The sequence below is a fragment of the Nipponia nippon genome, unplaced genomic scaffold, assembly GCF_047370975.1.
Source record: "Nipponia nippon isolate SJK-2023a ecotype South Korea unplaced genomic scaffold, ASM4737097v1 scaffold_4, whole genome shotgun sequence".
Taxonomy (NCBI): Eukaryota; Metazoa; Chordata; class Aves; order Pelecaniformes; family Threskiornithidae; genus Nipponia; species Nipponia nippon.
This window is the reverse complement of record NW_028262358.1, coordinates 120884968-120902224: the sequence shown is the minus strand read 5'-3', so window position 1 is coordinate 120902224 and position 17257 is coordinate 120884968. Positions and strand designations below refer to the sequence as shown.

Sequence of the window (17257 nt, the reverse complement as noted above, 5' to 3'; positions counted from 1 at the left end):
AAACCTTGTCAAATAGAGCATAACAAAATAGGAATGCCATATCAACAAAAAAGTTATTTTGATTATGTTTATTTCCTAAGTATATTTAATTTTTTAAAATTTTCTAAACTGGGGCATATACCAATTTACTGAAAAATCCAGTTAGAATGATTTTTTAAAAAATATCAATTCACAGCTATTCTTTTCACAGTGGAGGAGCACTGCCATTTTTAAATGACATGCTTTTAACTCAAGATCCACCTTTAGTTGTCAGTCCACAGAATTCAAGAACGTCTGGATTTTGGCATTCAAGTCTGAGTACAAATTAACATAAGTCAAGCCGCAGCCAAAACACAGCTGTTCTGAAATGAATCTCCTCAAAACTTGTTTTTTGTATTTTTATATTTGACCATCTGAAAGGTCACAAAAATTGTATTAACAAAACTTCCTGAAAATGCAGCAAAAACATTTTGTGAAAACCAGCTATAAAGCTGGTACACCAAATATCTACTTGATACTAAATATGGTTTCCATTTTTGTGGGAAACGTTTCCATTATTTACGTTAATTACCATCAAGAGCGTGTTCTGGAGTCTTTTTATTATTTAATTTCCATCTGTGAATAATTTATATTATCTTTCAATGAAAAACATTCCTTATGGTTTATTTCTAACATATTGTTACAACACCTTTCCATCTGAAGTTATTAACATCTCAGTAACATATACATATGTATTTGTATACATATACACACATATATACATATATACACTTATCATCTAGTAGTTTTTAAATCTTGTGATGGATAACACATTCTTTAAATACTGAGGGCTTTTCTATTTTTAATATTTTGGGGACAATGATAAGGACTTAATGAACTAGAGTTAGGAGGTTCATTGACAAAGTGAATTCAACACAACTGTCATGTTTAAGTCTACAATATTATTTTTGGCAGCTGAGTTCTTTGACAGGCAGAAGACGCATAGAATTACAAGCACTGCCTGAAGAAAGCCGTGTAGAAAGAAATACTATTTTATCAGGACTTAGTAGCGATGTGGCTTATAAGGAGACCCTGATAGTAGGGTGAGCTACCTGACTCTACTCGCAGCTTAACACAATAATCCCTTTCTAGTTAAAACACTTTTGAACAGACACTTGCAATTGTTTTTGCCAAAGAGGTACTCAGTGAAAATTTCAAAACAGTAACTTTATCAAAGCGCTCTAACTCACATGAGAATGCACTGTATCTTCCTCTACTTCTTAAAAATAAAAAAATAAAACAATGCAACAGATCCTTTCATCTTCTACTGACAGAAAACATATTGAACACACAGTGTATTTCTTGGAACTGAGATAAAGTGCCATTCATTGTCAGAATTTAAAACTAATATTAAATTGACCTCAACTTTTACAAACTACAAGGGCATATAATTTTTTTTTAATTACAGTATTTTGTTACAGTAAGGTAATTCACAACCTCAGAAGGTAACTGTCAGTGGTATGCTTTATTTTTACTCTTTGCTGAGTGTAACCATACACACAACCATTTCAACACCATTGCTACTCACTATTTGTACAATTAAATTTGAATATGCTGTAAAAACTACTACAGATAACGTTTACTGGTGGATGCCGAAACACCACAAATAGATCATGTGTTCAGATCAATTATTTAAGTAAAACTCACATCCAAATGCAAGGATGGTCACCTGAAATCAAAGCTGAAAGGCTGGATCCAAAAGCCAACAACTCCATGCAACTCAGGACTACAAGAAAAAAGTAAATAACCCACTAGGTTGCAGGATCAGGGCAGAAAGAGCTCCCTGGAGCCAGCACAGTACCACCGCAGAACCCAACAGAACCCAACCAAGAACAGAACCCAACGGCATCGCTGAGATCGGAAGCGGAACTGTATTTCTTCTGTACATTGGAAAAAGATTTTGCAAAATTTGGAATGGTTATATGTTATATAGTTATAATTCAAGTTCTAGAAAGAGTTGAAATTTGAAAACTTGTTATAAATCAGAATTAATCTGTTTTTAAGTTTATATTAAGTAATTACAGTTAACATCCAAGAAAGCCTAGATCAAAAGCCCTAGATCAAAAACTGGCTACAACTAAAATCAAACGTAGCAATCAAATAAATTATTGAACCATGGTACACATTAGGATTTAGTTAGCAAATTCATCAGCCTCCACAAAGGAACTGCCACATTACACTGACAAGCTTATACAGAGGGTTAAACCACTTGTCATTTTGGACTCTTTCTAGGCTTATAATCTAAACTAATTGTGTAATTTAATTAATTACTTGGGTTGAGTAAAAGAAAAACTTACGCCTGCCATTTCTGAAATGTTGTGAGACAAAAATGATTAAAAGACGGGTTTTTTTTTGTAAACAAAGGAAAATTGGAATCGTTAGTTGTTTTCAGAGCACTATATCCAAAACGTAGCATGGTATTTTCTGGGGCAGAACTACCTTCCCCATTTAAATGGCAAAGAAATTAAACGCATCTATTTTAATCAAATTATTTAAAGTATTAAATGCTGCTATATCTGGAAAAACAATTTACTATACAGGACAACTTCTAGGGAACAAATAGAACTGGCATGCCAAAAACAAGCCAGAATTATAACACTGGCCTCCTACAACCTTTTATTATCTCTATAAATAAAATTAGTTAATTTCTATCTTGTATGGCATTTATAAGAAATAGTTCAGCTAGAGAGAACTGGATATATGGAATCTGATACAAGAACTGTTTAAAGTAATTCAAATATCCATACAGATAGCATGAAAATACAGGGGTGAAGGTGTTCCTCTGAGTGGCTCTATTTGTCCCAAAGTTTGATTTCCCCAGACAATACAGACGAAGGTGTGAAGACAACACAATTCTGATTTTGAAAACCCCTCTGCAGCATTCCTGAGCAGAGACACAGTTACGAGTCTGTCTTCAGACGGACTCCTACCATTCTAAAAATACTGTCCCACAGCTGTTTAAAATTTATTTTTTTAGACCATAGCACCACTGTTTGGTTGTTTCCAATTTCTGAAACCACAAATAGTAAAAGTGTACTCAGTCTACTGCAAACATAAATAGCAAATGCACGCTTCAGCACTTTTAAAAGGATATGGAAATTGGCAACAAAAATGCAGTTCATGTTGAAAATTTACGAGGGCCCTGCCATATTTCTTCAGAAATACAATCAGGTAAAAATTAGGAAGATCTCTACCAGCTGGGTGGCATTTTTGTGTTTTCTTTACTTATATTTTTTTTAACTGAAAGACTTTCATTATGCAACTTCTGGCACTTGATAAAATAGAGCATGGTACCTTTGCTAAAACCACAGTTTCTTTGGTTATGTTTAGCATTACACAAACATCTTTCACCTTAGATATCCTCTTGCATTAGCGTCTTTAATTTCAAATACTCTAAGGCACATTACTTTTTAACAAAATTATTTTAATGGCGATCAGTAAATGAGATGTACAAATTATTCTTTCCCTCCCCCAGTTTCACAGGTCATTTAAAAATAATCCAACCCTTCACAATTATACTTTCGTATATTTGGAGCTTTATGTACATATTTCTATTAAAAGCTAAAGTAGTCCAATAATATCATATTTTTACATGGATTTATTTCAAGAAACACAGCACATAATGGCAAAGTATCCTCTAGGTAAAGGTAACAGTAGACATGTTAACATATGTGATTACATTCTTTTGATGAACATCAGAAGTCTGAAAACCTGAAGGAAATGTCAATATTTTTTCGTCTGAAGTACACTTCTTGAAAGAAGTCCGGATCCCAAGAAAGTTGATGGGAGTTTAAAGTCAACGGGGCTGAGATTTCAGCCCTGGCATGTGTGAATTCAAGTGAGCTCACTAAAAAAAATATCTGTTTAGAGTGCTATTTGTGAACTATTTTATCCTGACATAAAGGCAACTAAAAGTAGAAACAGGTAATATTCCTTTTGATCAAAAGCAGCATTTTGGTGGTTTCTGTAGCAATAGACTGTTTCTATCAATGGCATACCACTGGAAACTCTAACCTCTGAGATTAACAGTCCTAAAAAGAAAAAAAATTACAGTAATCCATGAGTTCACACCAAAAAAAAAAAAAAATCTTTTAAAGTATATATATTGTATAAAGGATGGAGGGAAAAATGATTTTTTCTTTTTCTGATCATTTGCAGCTAAAAAGATAAGGTAAAAATAAATACAACTTGCTATAATTCGGGAGGAATTTCTTCTGGTACAGAGGTTACTTACTACAAGCTTTACTAACCACGCAGTTTGGAGGCGGCATGGGCATATATTTATGTTCTTTAAAACAATTCCATACACTTCTGAATTTTTGCCTGAGTAGACATTTTGTGTATTCGTAGAAACCGATTTCCTAGTAACCTTGAGCAAATTGCAGACATGTATGCATAATTTTGCCATGTACGTTATATAAAAAACGCAAACGGGAGATAAGACGATCACAGTCAGACTATGAAATACAAATTTGTCCAACAGGCCATAACACATTGGATAACAGCCACACATGTTAAATACTCTGTTAGATACACTTTTGCTGTTGACTTGATAATTTTTTTCTTTCCTATTTACTAAACCTGAAATAGCACATGTTTCTGACCGTCAGTAGGATACTGTGATTAAAACAGCCCCAGGATGATCCCACCCCCCCAAAAAAAAAAAAAAAAAATAGGAAATGGAAAAAGTGCTCTTGTACTGAACGTCCCACTGCTAATTGACCCAAATAAAAATTCCCAAGCTTGGAGTTGAAGCCTCAAGAGGAGACCAGAGCCTAGAAATAACAATGAAATCGGTATCATGAGCCTGCAAATGATCGTGGCTGCAGAAACGGGAACAGGTCACGACCTCAGGCTGGCAATCGCTGCCTGCAGAGGTGGCGGCGCGAGTTGAGCGTGACCGAATTTCCTTCATATTTTTATATGCATGTTAGGATTTCTTTTAAGAATGCACCATAGCAATTTTGTGCTCTCAGATTAGTTTATAATATACGACAGAAAAAAACCCTCAATTTAAAATGAAATCACAAATTGGCACTTATCTGTGTTATTTAGCCTAACTTGAAGATCTCTTATATAGAGAGAGCCTTACATTTTTTATTTTATTCTTTTAATGCTGATACATAGAGCTTGGCTTTTTTTTTAAAGCTATCATTAATATTTTAGAATGCAAATTACGTTCTGCAGAAATAAAGATTAAAAGAAAATAGAAAACCTTCTCTTAATTAACTAAGAATAAGCTGATGTGCAGATCACTGCATTGCTACAGAATTACCTGCAGGGACTGGGAAGTTTTTGGTTGGGGGAGCGGCGGGGACACTTGGTAATTGCTTTGCTTCAGAAACTTTGTGTTACACAGGTATTTTGCACTGGATATTATGCTTTGTGATGGAAAACCTTTCCCAACTGTTCATTAGAAGAAAAATATTAGTTTAAAATTTAAACTGTTTGCGAAGTATAATTTTAACTAGGAAAATTCCTGTTGTAAATATAGAACTGAAACACTGTGATGTGGTTAACTGCACCTGCCACCCAAAAGGGTTTTGCAATATTATGCATAGACTTTAAAGGAAAAATGACTTGAGAGAGCAAATAATGGCAAGAGTACTAATAAATGTTTGATTAAATTTATTTAAAGGAATCATTTAGTTCCTTTTTAAAAAAATACTCCATCCAGTTTACTAATATCTACACATTCAGAATTTAAGTACCTACTTTTGCACTTACATTAAGAATAATATTTAAATACATGATTTTCTTGAAGGTTGTCTTCAGGGCTAAGGCACACAAGAAATAAATTTAACATAGAATCAATGCTGTCTGCCCATCTGTTAACACGGGCTTAAAGGATAAACTACATTTGTAAACCACAACCTAATATGCTATGAAAAAAAAACCAAACAAACAAACATTTAAGATAGTAAAAGATACAACCTCAGCCCACCGAACCCAGAGAAAGAAAAATTTGATGCTTCAGACCATAATGTACTGCACTCTTACACAAGAAAATGTTCCATTCTGCAAGCTGTAGTTAAATAAATTATACACTCAATATGCATGGTGCAAAAATTTATACACCTCACGCAAAGAAATACTGAGAGAAGCAAAGTGTAGCAAGTGTCAAATCTTTATCTTAATTACAAAATGATTCTTTATAAGAAATAATATAGCAGAAGAGTTAAGAAGTAGAATGCCACTGGGAATTACCACAGAAAAATGAAAACATTTCAAGTCTGCCTTATTTCTTACTGGGAAGCAGGGAAGGAGATACGGAATAGAACCAGTACAGTAGGAGAATGAGTGTAGACGCAAGTACAAGGAGATAGGAGACAGCAGAGGCAGAGGAGAGAGAGAGCGAACAGGAAAGACATTGGCTTTTCCAGTCTATTTTCCAGGGGGCTTTCTCAATGGAAAACAAATTTATTGAACTTAAGTCTCGGGTTTTTTTTTTTTATTTCTTTAAAGGAGAAAAATATTTAATCCGATTACTTCCTTCAAATCACCCTAAACAAATCTTAAAAAAAAAAAAAAACAAAAAAACAAAAAAAACCCCAAAACCAAGAGAAATCTTCATTCCTGTAGCAATAGTCAGACATTTGGCTTCTAGAAATATGCCTGCTTAAACCAAACAGGCAGCAACAGAAATTGGTCCTTTCCCTGGATACAGTAAGTATCTGTCAGCAATATTTACAATTTAAGAAAATAAGTTGTACAGTTTTCCTTGAATACTTTTCAAAATTTCCTGAGCAGATTCTTGAGATGCAGTGGGACAGTGCTAAATCTGAAAAAGCTGAATAAATGAAATTTAAACGTTGCATTGAAGAGCTCTTTGGTGCTGAACATCGGCGTAACTTCTACACAATAAATTATTTCCTTAATTTGATGTGCTTGAACGTGCAACCCAATATTACCAGTGTTCTAACCGCTGAAATGAAAGGAAATAGCATCACTATTCTAACAACAGGCAGCGGGCAAATACTTCCTAATTTTAACAGGACCCTATCCTAAAAATTAAAAAGGTTGTCTTCACTAGAAAACTCGAATGCGGAAGAATTTAGGCTCCAGTCCTTCAAAGACATACACAGGTCTGCAACAGCAAATAACGAGAAGCCCGTTAGAATTTGCTGGCACAGCTCCAAGTGTTGAAGTTCAGCTTGCTCTTAAGGATAAAACCCTGCTAACATGTACGAGTTTGCTTAATTTGAGCCATGCGAGCACACCCACCATCTTAAAAAGGAACTACTCTTGCGCGTAACATTCGGCACATGCCAAGCCTTACGGTACAAACCCTCTGGAACAGGGTCTGTCTTCCTATCTGCATAAAGCCGCCATAAGCATGACTGGGCTCTTTGAGCGCTACCACAACACAAACAAATAAAATTACACACAAAAACTGCATTAAACGGCATTTAGAGTTGCGAAAGCCTGCATTCATAAATTGGGAAATGCCAGTCTTAAGATGGACTGCTTGTCTTAAGACGGACTGCTTGTCTTAAGACGACATGTATTTTTTTCCCCTTTCAACTAGAAGAATGCCTGCCTCTGTCCCAGCCCACTAACGGGGCCCTGGTGCCATGCCGTTATCTTCCCGGTCCCCAGGTTCTCATCTCGGTTTCATTCCCTTCATCCAGCAAAGTGTGGTCTCCTTGCCCCACCAATCCATGTCTCACCCCGTCCAGGCACTCTCCAGCTGTCGCAAATAATTGCTTATGGCAAAGAAATGATGAGAATCCAGGGTTAAGCCAAAATCCTGGGTTCTTCCCCCACATCATGGAGGGAAGTCTGTTCTGCTGCAAACAATTTACTTTGCTCCAGCAACTTAATATATAGTCTTTGCTTAAGTGTGGTCCCATTTCTCATTGAGCAGATGATTGCCCTCACTTTCTTTTAATATCCTCTCCATTTGAATTAACCAAACCATTTTCATCTCCCTCCCTGGTCCTGGGGCACCAAGAGAAGGTGTCACTTGTAGCCTTCCCGAGCTGCCAGAAAAAGCATTTGCGACACCCCCCCAGCCCTGAGCTCAAGCGTGCTCTGTAGGGATGGAACCGTGAGACCATTTCACAGCCCAGCTAAAAACCTTCCATTGAGGACATGCAGTCTCTTTTGGGGACATATTTCCATATGGGAGATTTCAATTCAAATGTTTGAAGTGTGGCAAAGCTACTGAAGCAGAGGAACCACAGCAGGTCAAGGAACCTTAAAACAGGCAACAGTGATGATCTGAGCCATACTGGCACCACGGCTGGGTTATTTATATGAACACATTTATGTATTTCTGTTCTTAGAATTACTGCTCTTTTAGATCATTTAACAGTAAATACAACAAATTTTCTAAGTAAGGTTGAATCACGTATTTCACAGTTCAGTAAGGACATGCTGGACTATCCAGCGTGAATGACAAGAAATATTTCCCAGGATGAAGCAAAACTAATGTTTGGCTAATTTTCTTATTTTTTTAATCATATACATCTTTCTACCATGCAGAGAAGCCTCCTGAAAGGAGTGCCACAGAGACACAGAATAAATGCTATAGCAGAGATACTCACTCAAGTAAGTATCTTGTTAAAAGGTTGGTAAGGTCAGCAATTTTTCTTTTTTTTTCTTTTTTTTTTTTTTTGGCTTCCTTGAGGGTGGTAGAAATTACAAAGCATATTAAATGGCTAATACAATGTGAAAGTATGGATCAGTTCCAATCAAGCAGAAGTCAGCATTAAAAAAAAAAAAAAAAAAGGACAGAAGAATGACAAAGGTATGTAATCATTTAGCTATTCTATTTCTGACTATTTTCAATAAACATCTTCAGAGAAATGCCTACATAAGGTATGCACAATATTTTGTATTTTTCAAAAATTACAACTTCAACGTTGTATGTGTTAAGTAAAATCTACTGTGGCTAAATACTAGGAACAATGTCTTCTATATTAAAATCTGCGTTCTTAACTAATCCCCTCATACATTTACTAATTTCTTATTTCTTCTCAGTTATGCTACAGTTCTTCTTTAAATAATGAAGTATGTAACACATCTCCCATTTCCCTTTCCCTGTTTGTCTCTTAAAATTCCATAAATAAAATACTTTTACCTATTAGGCTTATAAGGCATATATAAATCAGAAATTCTGCAGAACAGAGCTTTTGAACTCATATTTTCAAAGATCAGTTAAGAAATATGTTGCTCTAAGACCAAAGCCTTATTTATATGAGTTTGTGGCTTAACTGACAAGTATTTTTCTGTGACAAGTAAGGGCAGACAGTTTGTATCTTAAATACCATAATCCAGTTTTCAACCCATGTAGACGTCTGGAAGGGAACCAGTCAGTAAAGTAAATTATATTATATCCCACTGACAGTCCAAATGCAATCCATGAGTTTCATTACTTCTACCAAAGACAAAAGAAAAAATGTGGGAGAGGTGTGGGAAGGTCAAAAATATTTGCAGCTCACAACATTGCTTAATCAAAGTAAACAGACTTCTATTTTTAAAAATACAAATAGCAGTTAGTTCTTGGTTTAAATGCAAAGGTGGAATATAAGAAATAGCTTGCTACGTTTTTATGTGAGGCCATGGGCTAACTGTTTCTGTTTTACAAGCTGCCAGGAGTTTGACCTCTTTAATTTGCTGGAAGACATGGAAACAGCACCTTGAAAATTGCATTTCTTAGCTAGTATGAATATTTTCTCTCTGCATTTCTTTTACATGAGTTTATGTAGTATTTATTCACAAGCGATTTTCCAATTCTTAGATAGTGGTCTTTCACTTATGACAGACTTCATTGATCTAGAAGCCAAGATGTACCGATAATTGCAGTCAAAGCTGCAATTTAGCCTTTTTAATTCAAAACGAACATCTGAGAAGGAACATTTCTGCATGAATTAGAATCTGAAGCTAAATAGTACTTTCTTTTCTTTCAGTAACCTCCTCAGCTAACAGCCCAAACTGGACATTTACAAACTGGATTTCACCTTTACCTTAAGTGGTTCCATACAAATGAGGACAAATTCAGATTATTTTTTCTTTTTTTTTTTTGTAACAGGAATTACAAATACATTATAACTCAATCATTAGTTACATATATTTTTTTAAAATCAAACTGATCTCATGTTTATGTATACAGAATATTACTTATACTATACAAGATGCAAACAGTCCCTTCTCTCAGTTCCAAATGAGAAACCAAGCAAATATCATTTTTAATTATAACACTAGACTGAATTTTCACATGAAGCTGACATCATATTCTACAGAACAAGAAATTGGAAATGAGGCACTTGATGTGTAGCATTAATTTTTTCTCTTAATTGTACTCTTTGATTCTAGTCTAATTAACAGTATTGTATTGAAAGTTACTCATGTAACAAAAATTACAAGAATTACTAATAGTTCAAAAATTTTAGAAATAGATAATTTTTCACTGAGCTCTTAACTTTTCACCTGAAAATGCCCACACAGCCATCATTTCAGTTTCGTAGTATTCATATACGTGCATCAGTGGGAAAAAATTCCTTTGTTTTGACTGAAACTGGAAAAGGAGGAACGGGGGATATCTTCAGAGCTAGTAACTCCTATGAAAACGCTGCATGCATCGCAGCACTTTCAGCAGTTAAATTGAAATTTATTTCCCTAACACACAAAAATGTTCCGTTTTTGTGAAAATAGAAGAAACCTCTTTATAAACTTGGTAGCTACAACTGTAAAAATATTTTAAAGTTGATGCATAAGAGAACATGTTTTTATTCCATAGGCTTGTATTATGGGAAGCTTAAATACAGATTATCTCATTCAGTAACTCCCCACTTTACAGTAGTAGCAATTCATTCTAATTGCTTGGGTAGCACACTCAGGAAAAAGAGTATTTTTCCTTTTCACTGAATAATGTTTCATGTTCGGTTAAATGCAGGAAGTTACACCACCATTGGAATGCGATTGTCTGCAACTGCAGAGCTACTTCTTATGCACAGGTTTGTGTTTAGCTAAATATTAAAATGTTAGCCATTCAGCAGCACTTCTCAAAATATCTTTAACTTCTAACTAGCTAAACTAAAAAGGAATCTATCCACTACAATCAAAATAATTTTAAACCATGCACAATCATTTTTCACAGAATTTTTATCCTCCTGTATGGAGCGGATTACAGCAAATGTAATTCACACATGCTGTTTCTTATTCAGAGCAAAACACAGAATAAGGATGTGGAGAATTTCTAGCCAAATCTTCATTCAGATCCAAGATCCATGGACGCCACTGTAATTGAGAGACATTCACAACCAGATAGCTGTAGACTTCATTTTTGTTTAAAATAATACGTCTTCTACATGAGTTCCAACTAAAACATTAATGTTATTTAACTTCTAGCAAGCTGCCTTGAGCTGAACTTACAACAGATTACAGTTTCTTGTTTTAATTTTGTTCAGAAAGGACATAGCTTAAAACTGTATACTTATATTCACATGTAGATTATGTAAACGTGCTGCTTCTTTTCAGGCTACTATAAAATTATGTGTAACTAATAACATTCTTCTTTCGGAATTTGACTTGCCTGGCAGTCGACAATGGAAAACGAACTATTCCTCCCATACCTCAATATATACACTTTACTATGTAAGTTATTCGAGTTCGTCATGCACAGCCTAAAAATGCCTACTCATAACGCCTAGCCTCTCAGAAATCTGAAATGGGTAATTAACTGTCAAAGAAGCAGTTTTATTGCCTTCAGATTTTAAATAAGTTGTGATTGAGTTCCACTGTTCTGACATTCTGCATTGTATCAAGAAGAATTATTTCAAAAGCCACATTTAAAATTTTATAAAAAGAGGGGATATAGTGTTTGAATTATATCATATTAAAATGTGTAAAGTAAAAACAACCCCAGGAAATATTAGAAGATGCATAGCTACACAGTGTTTTTTACTGGGGCTCCTCACCTATATGAGAGATGCTTATTTTAATTTTTAAAACATTATCAATTTCATATTGTTTACACTGGTAGCCTACAAAGAAGAAAACCTGATTAAAGCACCAAAATAAGCTGATTTCCAAGGTGATCTTATTTTAAAATTAACTCTAAAATAACAGAGCTGCTTCCTCAGCTATTCCATACATACGCATGCGCTGCTTCTCGGCTTCACCGAAGGACACTCTGCCAAACATCTGCAGCTGACTGAAGTCACTTCAGACCTTTGATTTCTGAGTTGAAAAATTTATACAAGTCTTTACACAGTTCAGTAACCTTACAACTTTAACAAACTTTCATTACTAAGTTGTGATTGGAAAATGCCCATAAAGACAATCACATTTTAAAATTATTTCATTGGTTTATTCTGTTTCTGATTTTCCACACATAGAATCTTTATAAAATTTAATTTGCTAAATTGATTTATAGCTTCAGTTAACCATGCCACCTTTTGTATAACTTCTAAGCAACGTAACACACTTGAAACTGATGTTCAGATGCCAAAAGAAAGGGGTATCCTTTATGCAGTGACTTCAGTCCAGTTTCATTTGGCATAACAGAAGGGATCATGCCTCTCAATTCATAACAAAACCAGCCAAATACCCAAACACGGTGTTTTCATATATTCAGCTTCATATATTTCCAGGAAAATAATATTTAGACTAAATATACTCATTTCAGAAACAGAATCAACGAACAGCTTTTGACACACGCTGTCCATACAATCGCATTTCATACTTGGAAGTTTGTAAGAATAAGCTCAGGTGGCATCTATTTCCATGAGCAGAAAGGGTGAGAAGCGGTGAATGACGGAAGGATCTGCAAGTCTACATCTCTGCCTCATGACAACATGTTTAGAAAATGAAAAATAGGCTGCTTAAGTAGTATTTTTCCCAAAAATATTTTCCTGTTCTAACAAACATTATATAAAATCTCTTTACTGAATTTTAGCATTATGTCTAAGGTAGCTGTAGCTGTTACTATACTATAATCTTGGCAAATGTTCCAGCACATGTTTGAATTTGATCTATTAAAAAATTATTTCACGGGTACTTGCTGAGATAAGTTAAATGAAGTCAAATCACTGAAAATTCTACATTACTGAAACACTGAAATTCCAAAAAGTTATTCCAAAGAAGAAGCATTTTTTTCAATAACTTTCAGCTTCAAACACTTCCCTAAAATTTTCTAAATTATCACATTTTAAAAATATATAAATTCACAGTAAATAACATCTTAGAAAGCCAAGCAAAATCTTACTGTTGCTTTTCTATCTTGTAATAATCACTAGGCAACATTTCTCTCCTCAGTGAGCTACAAAGAGAAAATTGCAACTATTATATTTTTTAATTTGGATCAATATAAACACTATTCCTAATTCATCTTTGAAGTATGTTTTTATTATGAGACCAAAAAAGAAAAAATACTGTTTTTGTTATGAAGTCTCATTTAAATGCATTTAAAATAAAAACACATGAAACTCAGAAGTAGCATTTCTGAGCAAAACATTACTATTTAAATGAATAGCAAAGAATAAAACAGTACTTGAAAAAATCAGTTTCTTCTTTTGCACCTCTTAAGAGAGTTAAGCTGTAAAAATACCTATAGATATAATAAAAGAGCTAAAAATGTATTTAAAGTTATTTTCCACTGTGATCAGCGATTTTAAAAGTGAAAATAAACGACATTATCACGTGACAGGCCAGCATGAGACACGTAGCTTTAATATTGATTTGAAATAGCCATTTTCAAGGAACAGTTGAAATAACAGGGGCTAAACGTTCAATGTTTGAAGTAAGTACTGCTAGAAATGGCAAAAAAAGTGTCAATGGAAATTCAGTCACCACACAGACTCTTCATTTTCCAACATCAATATACTGAAGAGAAGGTCTCAACTTCAATACTCACATTCAAAAATTATGTTAACAGCACAGAAACCTATGCATTTTAAATTTCTATATTTGTTAAATTTGTTTTACTTTCTCTGCAGTACATTGCCCAGGCAGGAAAATAAAATTGGTAACCTCTCAGTACTTTAATTTATGATGCCACAATTCAAATCATAGCAAGATTTCTCATAGTCAGCACTGAAGTAAGATCTGTAGACACTAAATGAAACATGTATTTAAAGAGAAAAGGAAAAAAGAGATACCATGCACAAGGTAAACTTTAAAATTAAATGAAAAATACATGCCATTATAATTTAGACTAAAAGTATTAATTACAGTATGTTTGTCTATGACACACACTACCCAATGATTTTTAAATTGTAGCATCTCAGAAATTTGAGTTAACAGTAACACAGTAACTTTTAGAAGGAGCCATTACTCTAAAGAGAATTAAACTACAAAAAACTCTTTATTCTTCACAGTAGCCTCTTATACTCCAGTGTCACACTTATTCATTAAATTTATTCTATCTTTTCCTCTAACAATTTTCTGTCCTCTGATGATTCCACACCAGTAAGATAATACCGTTCCCAATCCATGGCACTGTAGATGTGTAGGACATTCAGTTGGGAAAGGGTATAAGCTGGTTCCAAACCACTTCCTTACCAAATATAAGTATATTCACTTTAAACCATAGTTGAATAAAAAGAGCTCTATGAATAGGTATCACAATTCCAGCTTTCCATAATTCCTCCATAAACTTGCATGTCATGAAGGGTCAGGTTCTCAACGTGGTACCTGCGACTTCTGGCCCTGGTGGCACCTTGGTCCAGCTCAACAGGATCAAGGCACAGAGCAACTATTAAGACCCTCTGGGGCCTGATATCCGTTCTGTGGATGCAAGTCAGACCCCTGGGATGCAAGACCCATCCAGCTGGCTGCAGTCCAGGCTGTAACTCCTCCCAGACGCCATGAGGGCATTCTGAAAAAATGGGCATTAACAACAATACAGTCCATACTACATTTAACTTTCATCTGGAATACAGGGGCAGAATTCAAGTGTCTGTCTTCCTAAACCTGTTTGTAGGTAGGAGACAGATGGGAGACAGCTGCCCACTTCGCCAGAATAGGCATTTCTGTGCATATGTTGAGGAAGTAAAGCTAGGTATGCTGCAAACTATCATACTAAATGCAATTATAGAATAACTTAGGTTGGAAGGGAGCTCTGATCATCATTCAGTTTAGTTTACTACCCCCTGTGGGAATTTATGTAAGTTATATAAAAGACTAGGTAGTCTTCAAAAGCTTACAGTCTGAGCCTTAGGTGGATTTCAGTGTCCAAATCTCAACTCAAGCTGATTAAATTTTGCCTAATACTGAGGTTATTTTTTCATTAATGCAATCCATAAGTTCACATATATTGAAATTTCCATTTTTCTGCCTCAAACATTCTTGATGAACGCCACTAATGGAAACCTACTTACTTGCACAGTCCAGTGTCTTGCCGTTGCAAATAAACATCAACCACAAAGCCAGCTGCAATCTGAAATGCTCTACCTTCATCTCCAATAGAGCATAGTAACAATTTGTATATTCCAAAATCCATCTGTCTTTACTCCTACCAGCAAATCGTACGCAATTCATTTTCCACCTGAACTCCTTAAACTTCTCTTCTGGCTTGTTCTCTTACTCACAGTTTTCCAAGTGCTGATGAAACCATTGTACATTGCTATCACTTCAAGGCATCATAGGTATTTCAACTTTTCAGCAAAAGATTTTCAAATGGTTTACCCTCACCTTCAAATTCAAATTTTCTTTACTTAACTCTCACACTGTAACTATGCTCCTGCAAAAACTTGCAACTCGTTTCCTCCTGCTCAGCACCTTCTTTCTGTCCTATTCTTTCGCCAGTATTAAACTTTTTATCGCTTCCTTCCCCCTGGCCACTCTGGACTCTCCACTTCCATGAAGACTCCTACACAATACCCTTAGGTCCAGCAAACTGTTTGTTCATGAAAATACACTTTATTTATTTTTATTTTGGAAAGTCATGTACAGATGATCCAGTAAGACTAAGAAATCGGAGTCTCCCACCCATGGAGTGTTACACTTTCTGTGAGTGGCAGGCTTACTCGGCTACGTTCTCTTTGATAGGTGACTGGATTTTTTGCAAATTAGGTCAGCTTGGACAGCAAGATTTCCAAAACAAGGTATGTCTTATTTTTTCTGAGAATGCCATAGACTATAAAGGTACAACACAAAAATTATTAGGTCTTTGTAGCTAGTCACAACAGGGAATGTGAGAGGAGCCCAGCTTCAATGGACATCATTATGCTGACAAACAGCGAACGAGAACAGTAAAAACCACCTAACACTAACCTAAAAACCACTAACACCTAACCTCTGAAAGATATTGCTGCTTACAGAGAACAATATAGATAAACTGAACTATCCTTTGGGATGTGTACTTTTATCATGCTGAAAATTCAAATACCAGGTTTATCACCTGGTTTGGGCAATTTTTACTAGTTAACTATTTAAAATGACTACATGAATGGTAGTAATAAATAATACAAAAGCTGTAAGACAGGATGCTCCGCCAAAATGATGACGGGATACAGAGACTTTTTACTTTGTTTCCTTTTCAAATTTTATTCCGTGGCTCAAAACTAATACAAAAGAATGATCCTCACCTTACCAAAGAGGTTTATATATAAAAACATCCGAACACATGTTAAACCAAAAGCCCTATATTATATCTCATAAAGAACATCCTACCATAAATTTGAAAGCGTTCATAAAAGCCAGTATATCTGTCCTCCTTTGAAAAGTGGGTAAGTCAGATACCAAACAAACGCGGTGCCCCAGACCATCCACGTCCATCCTAGTAGAGAACAGAGCATGAAGACAAGCCCGTGTCTTTTCAGGTTGCTTTTCAGACTACAGATACACGGGCAGAAAAAAAAAAAAAGGATTTAAAATACCAATCTAATCTACTGTTATACTAAATAACAGTGCAATATTTTTATGAACCCTCCTAATCACTTGAAAAGTATGGCTGATAAAAAGATGCTGCAGAAAGATGAATGAAAAACATACTGCCATACACACTACTTAACATAACTTGTTGTATTAGATTTTGCTGTACCACAATAAATTTAAGCAAGCCAAGAGCACACTATCAAAAACTTCATAAACCTGAAAATTAAACCTTTATAAACCAGAAAAATGTCAATATAATGAGAGCAATTAACTGCAGGAAGAGATTTTAAACACTAAACCTACGTATAAATGAGCAGCACGGCTCATAGTGACAGTATCTAGCCATTCAATGACCACCCACGTACAGAGATGTTTAGAAGCAAGTAACGTATTTCCTACAACAATCTCAAAACTT

At 35.0% G+C, this 17257-nt stretch overlaps 1 protein-coding gene across 7 annotated transcripts in view; it reads right to left on the bottom strand.

Moving 5' to 3' along the window:
* SUPT3H (SPT3 homolog, SAGA and STAGA complex component) overlaps positions 1-17257 on the bottom strand; it is a 284312-nt gene that overhangs the window by 177210 nt on the left and 89845 nt on the right. The gene's annotated exons all lie outside the window — the stretch shown is intronic.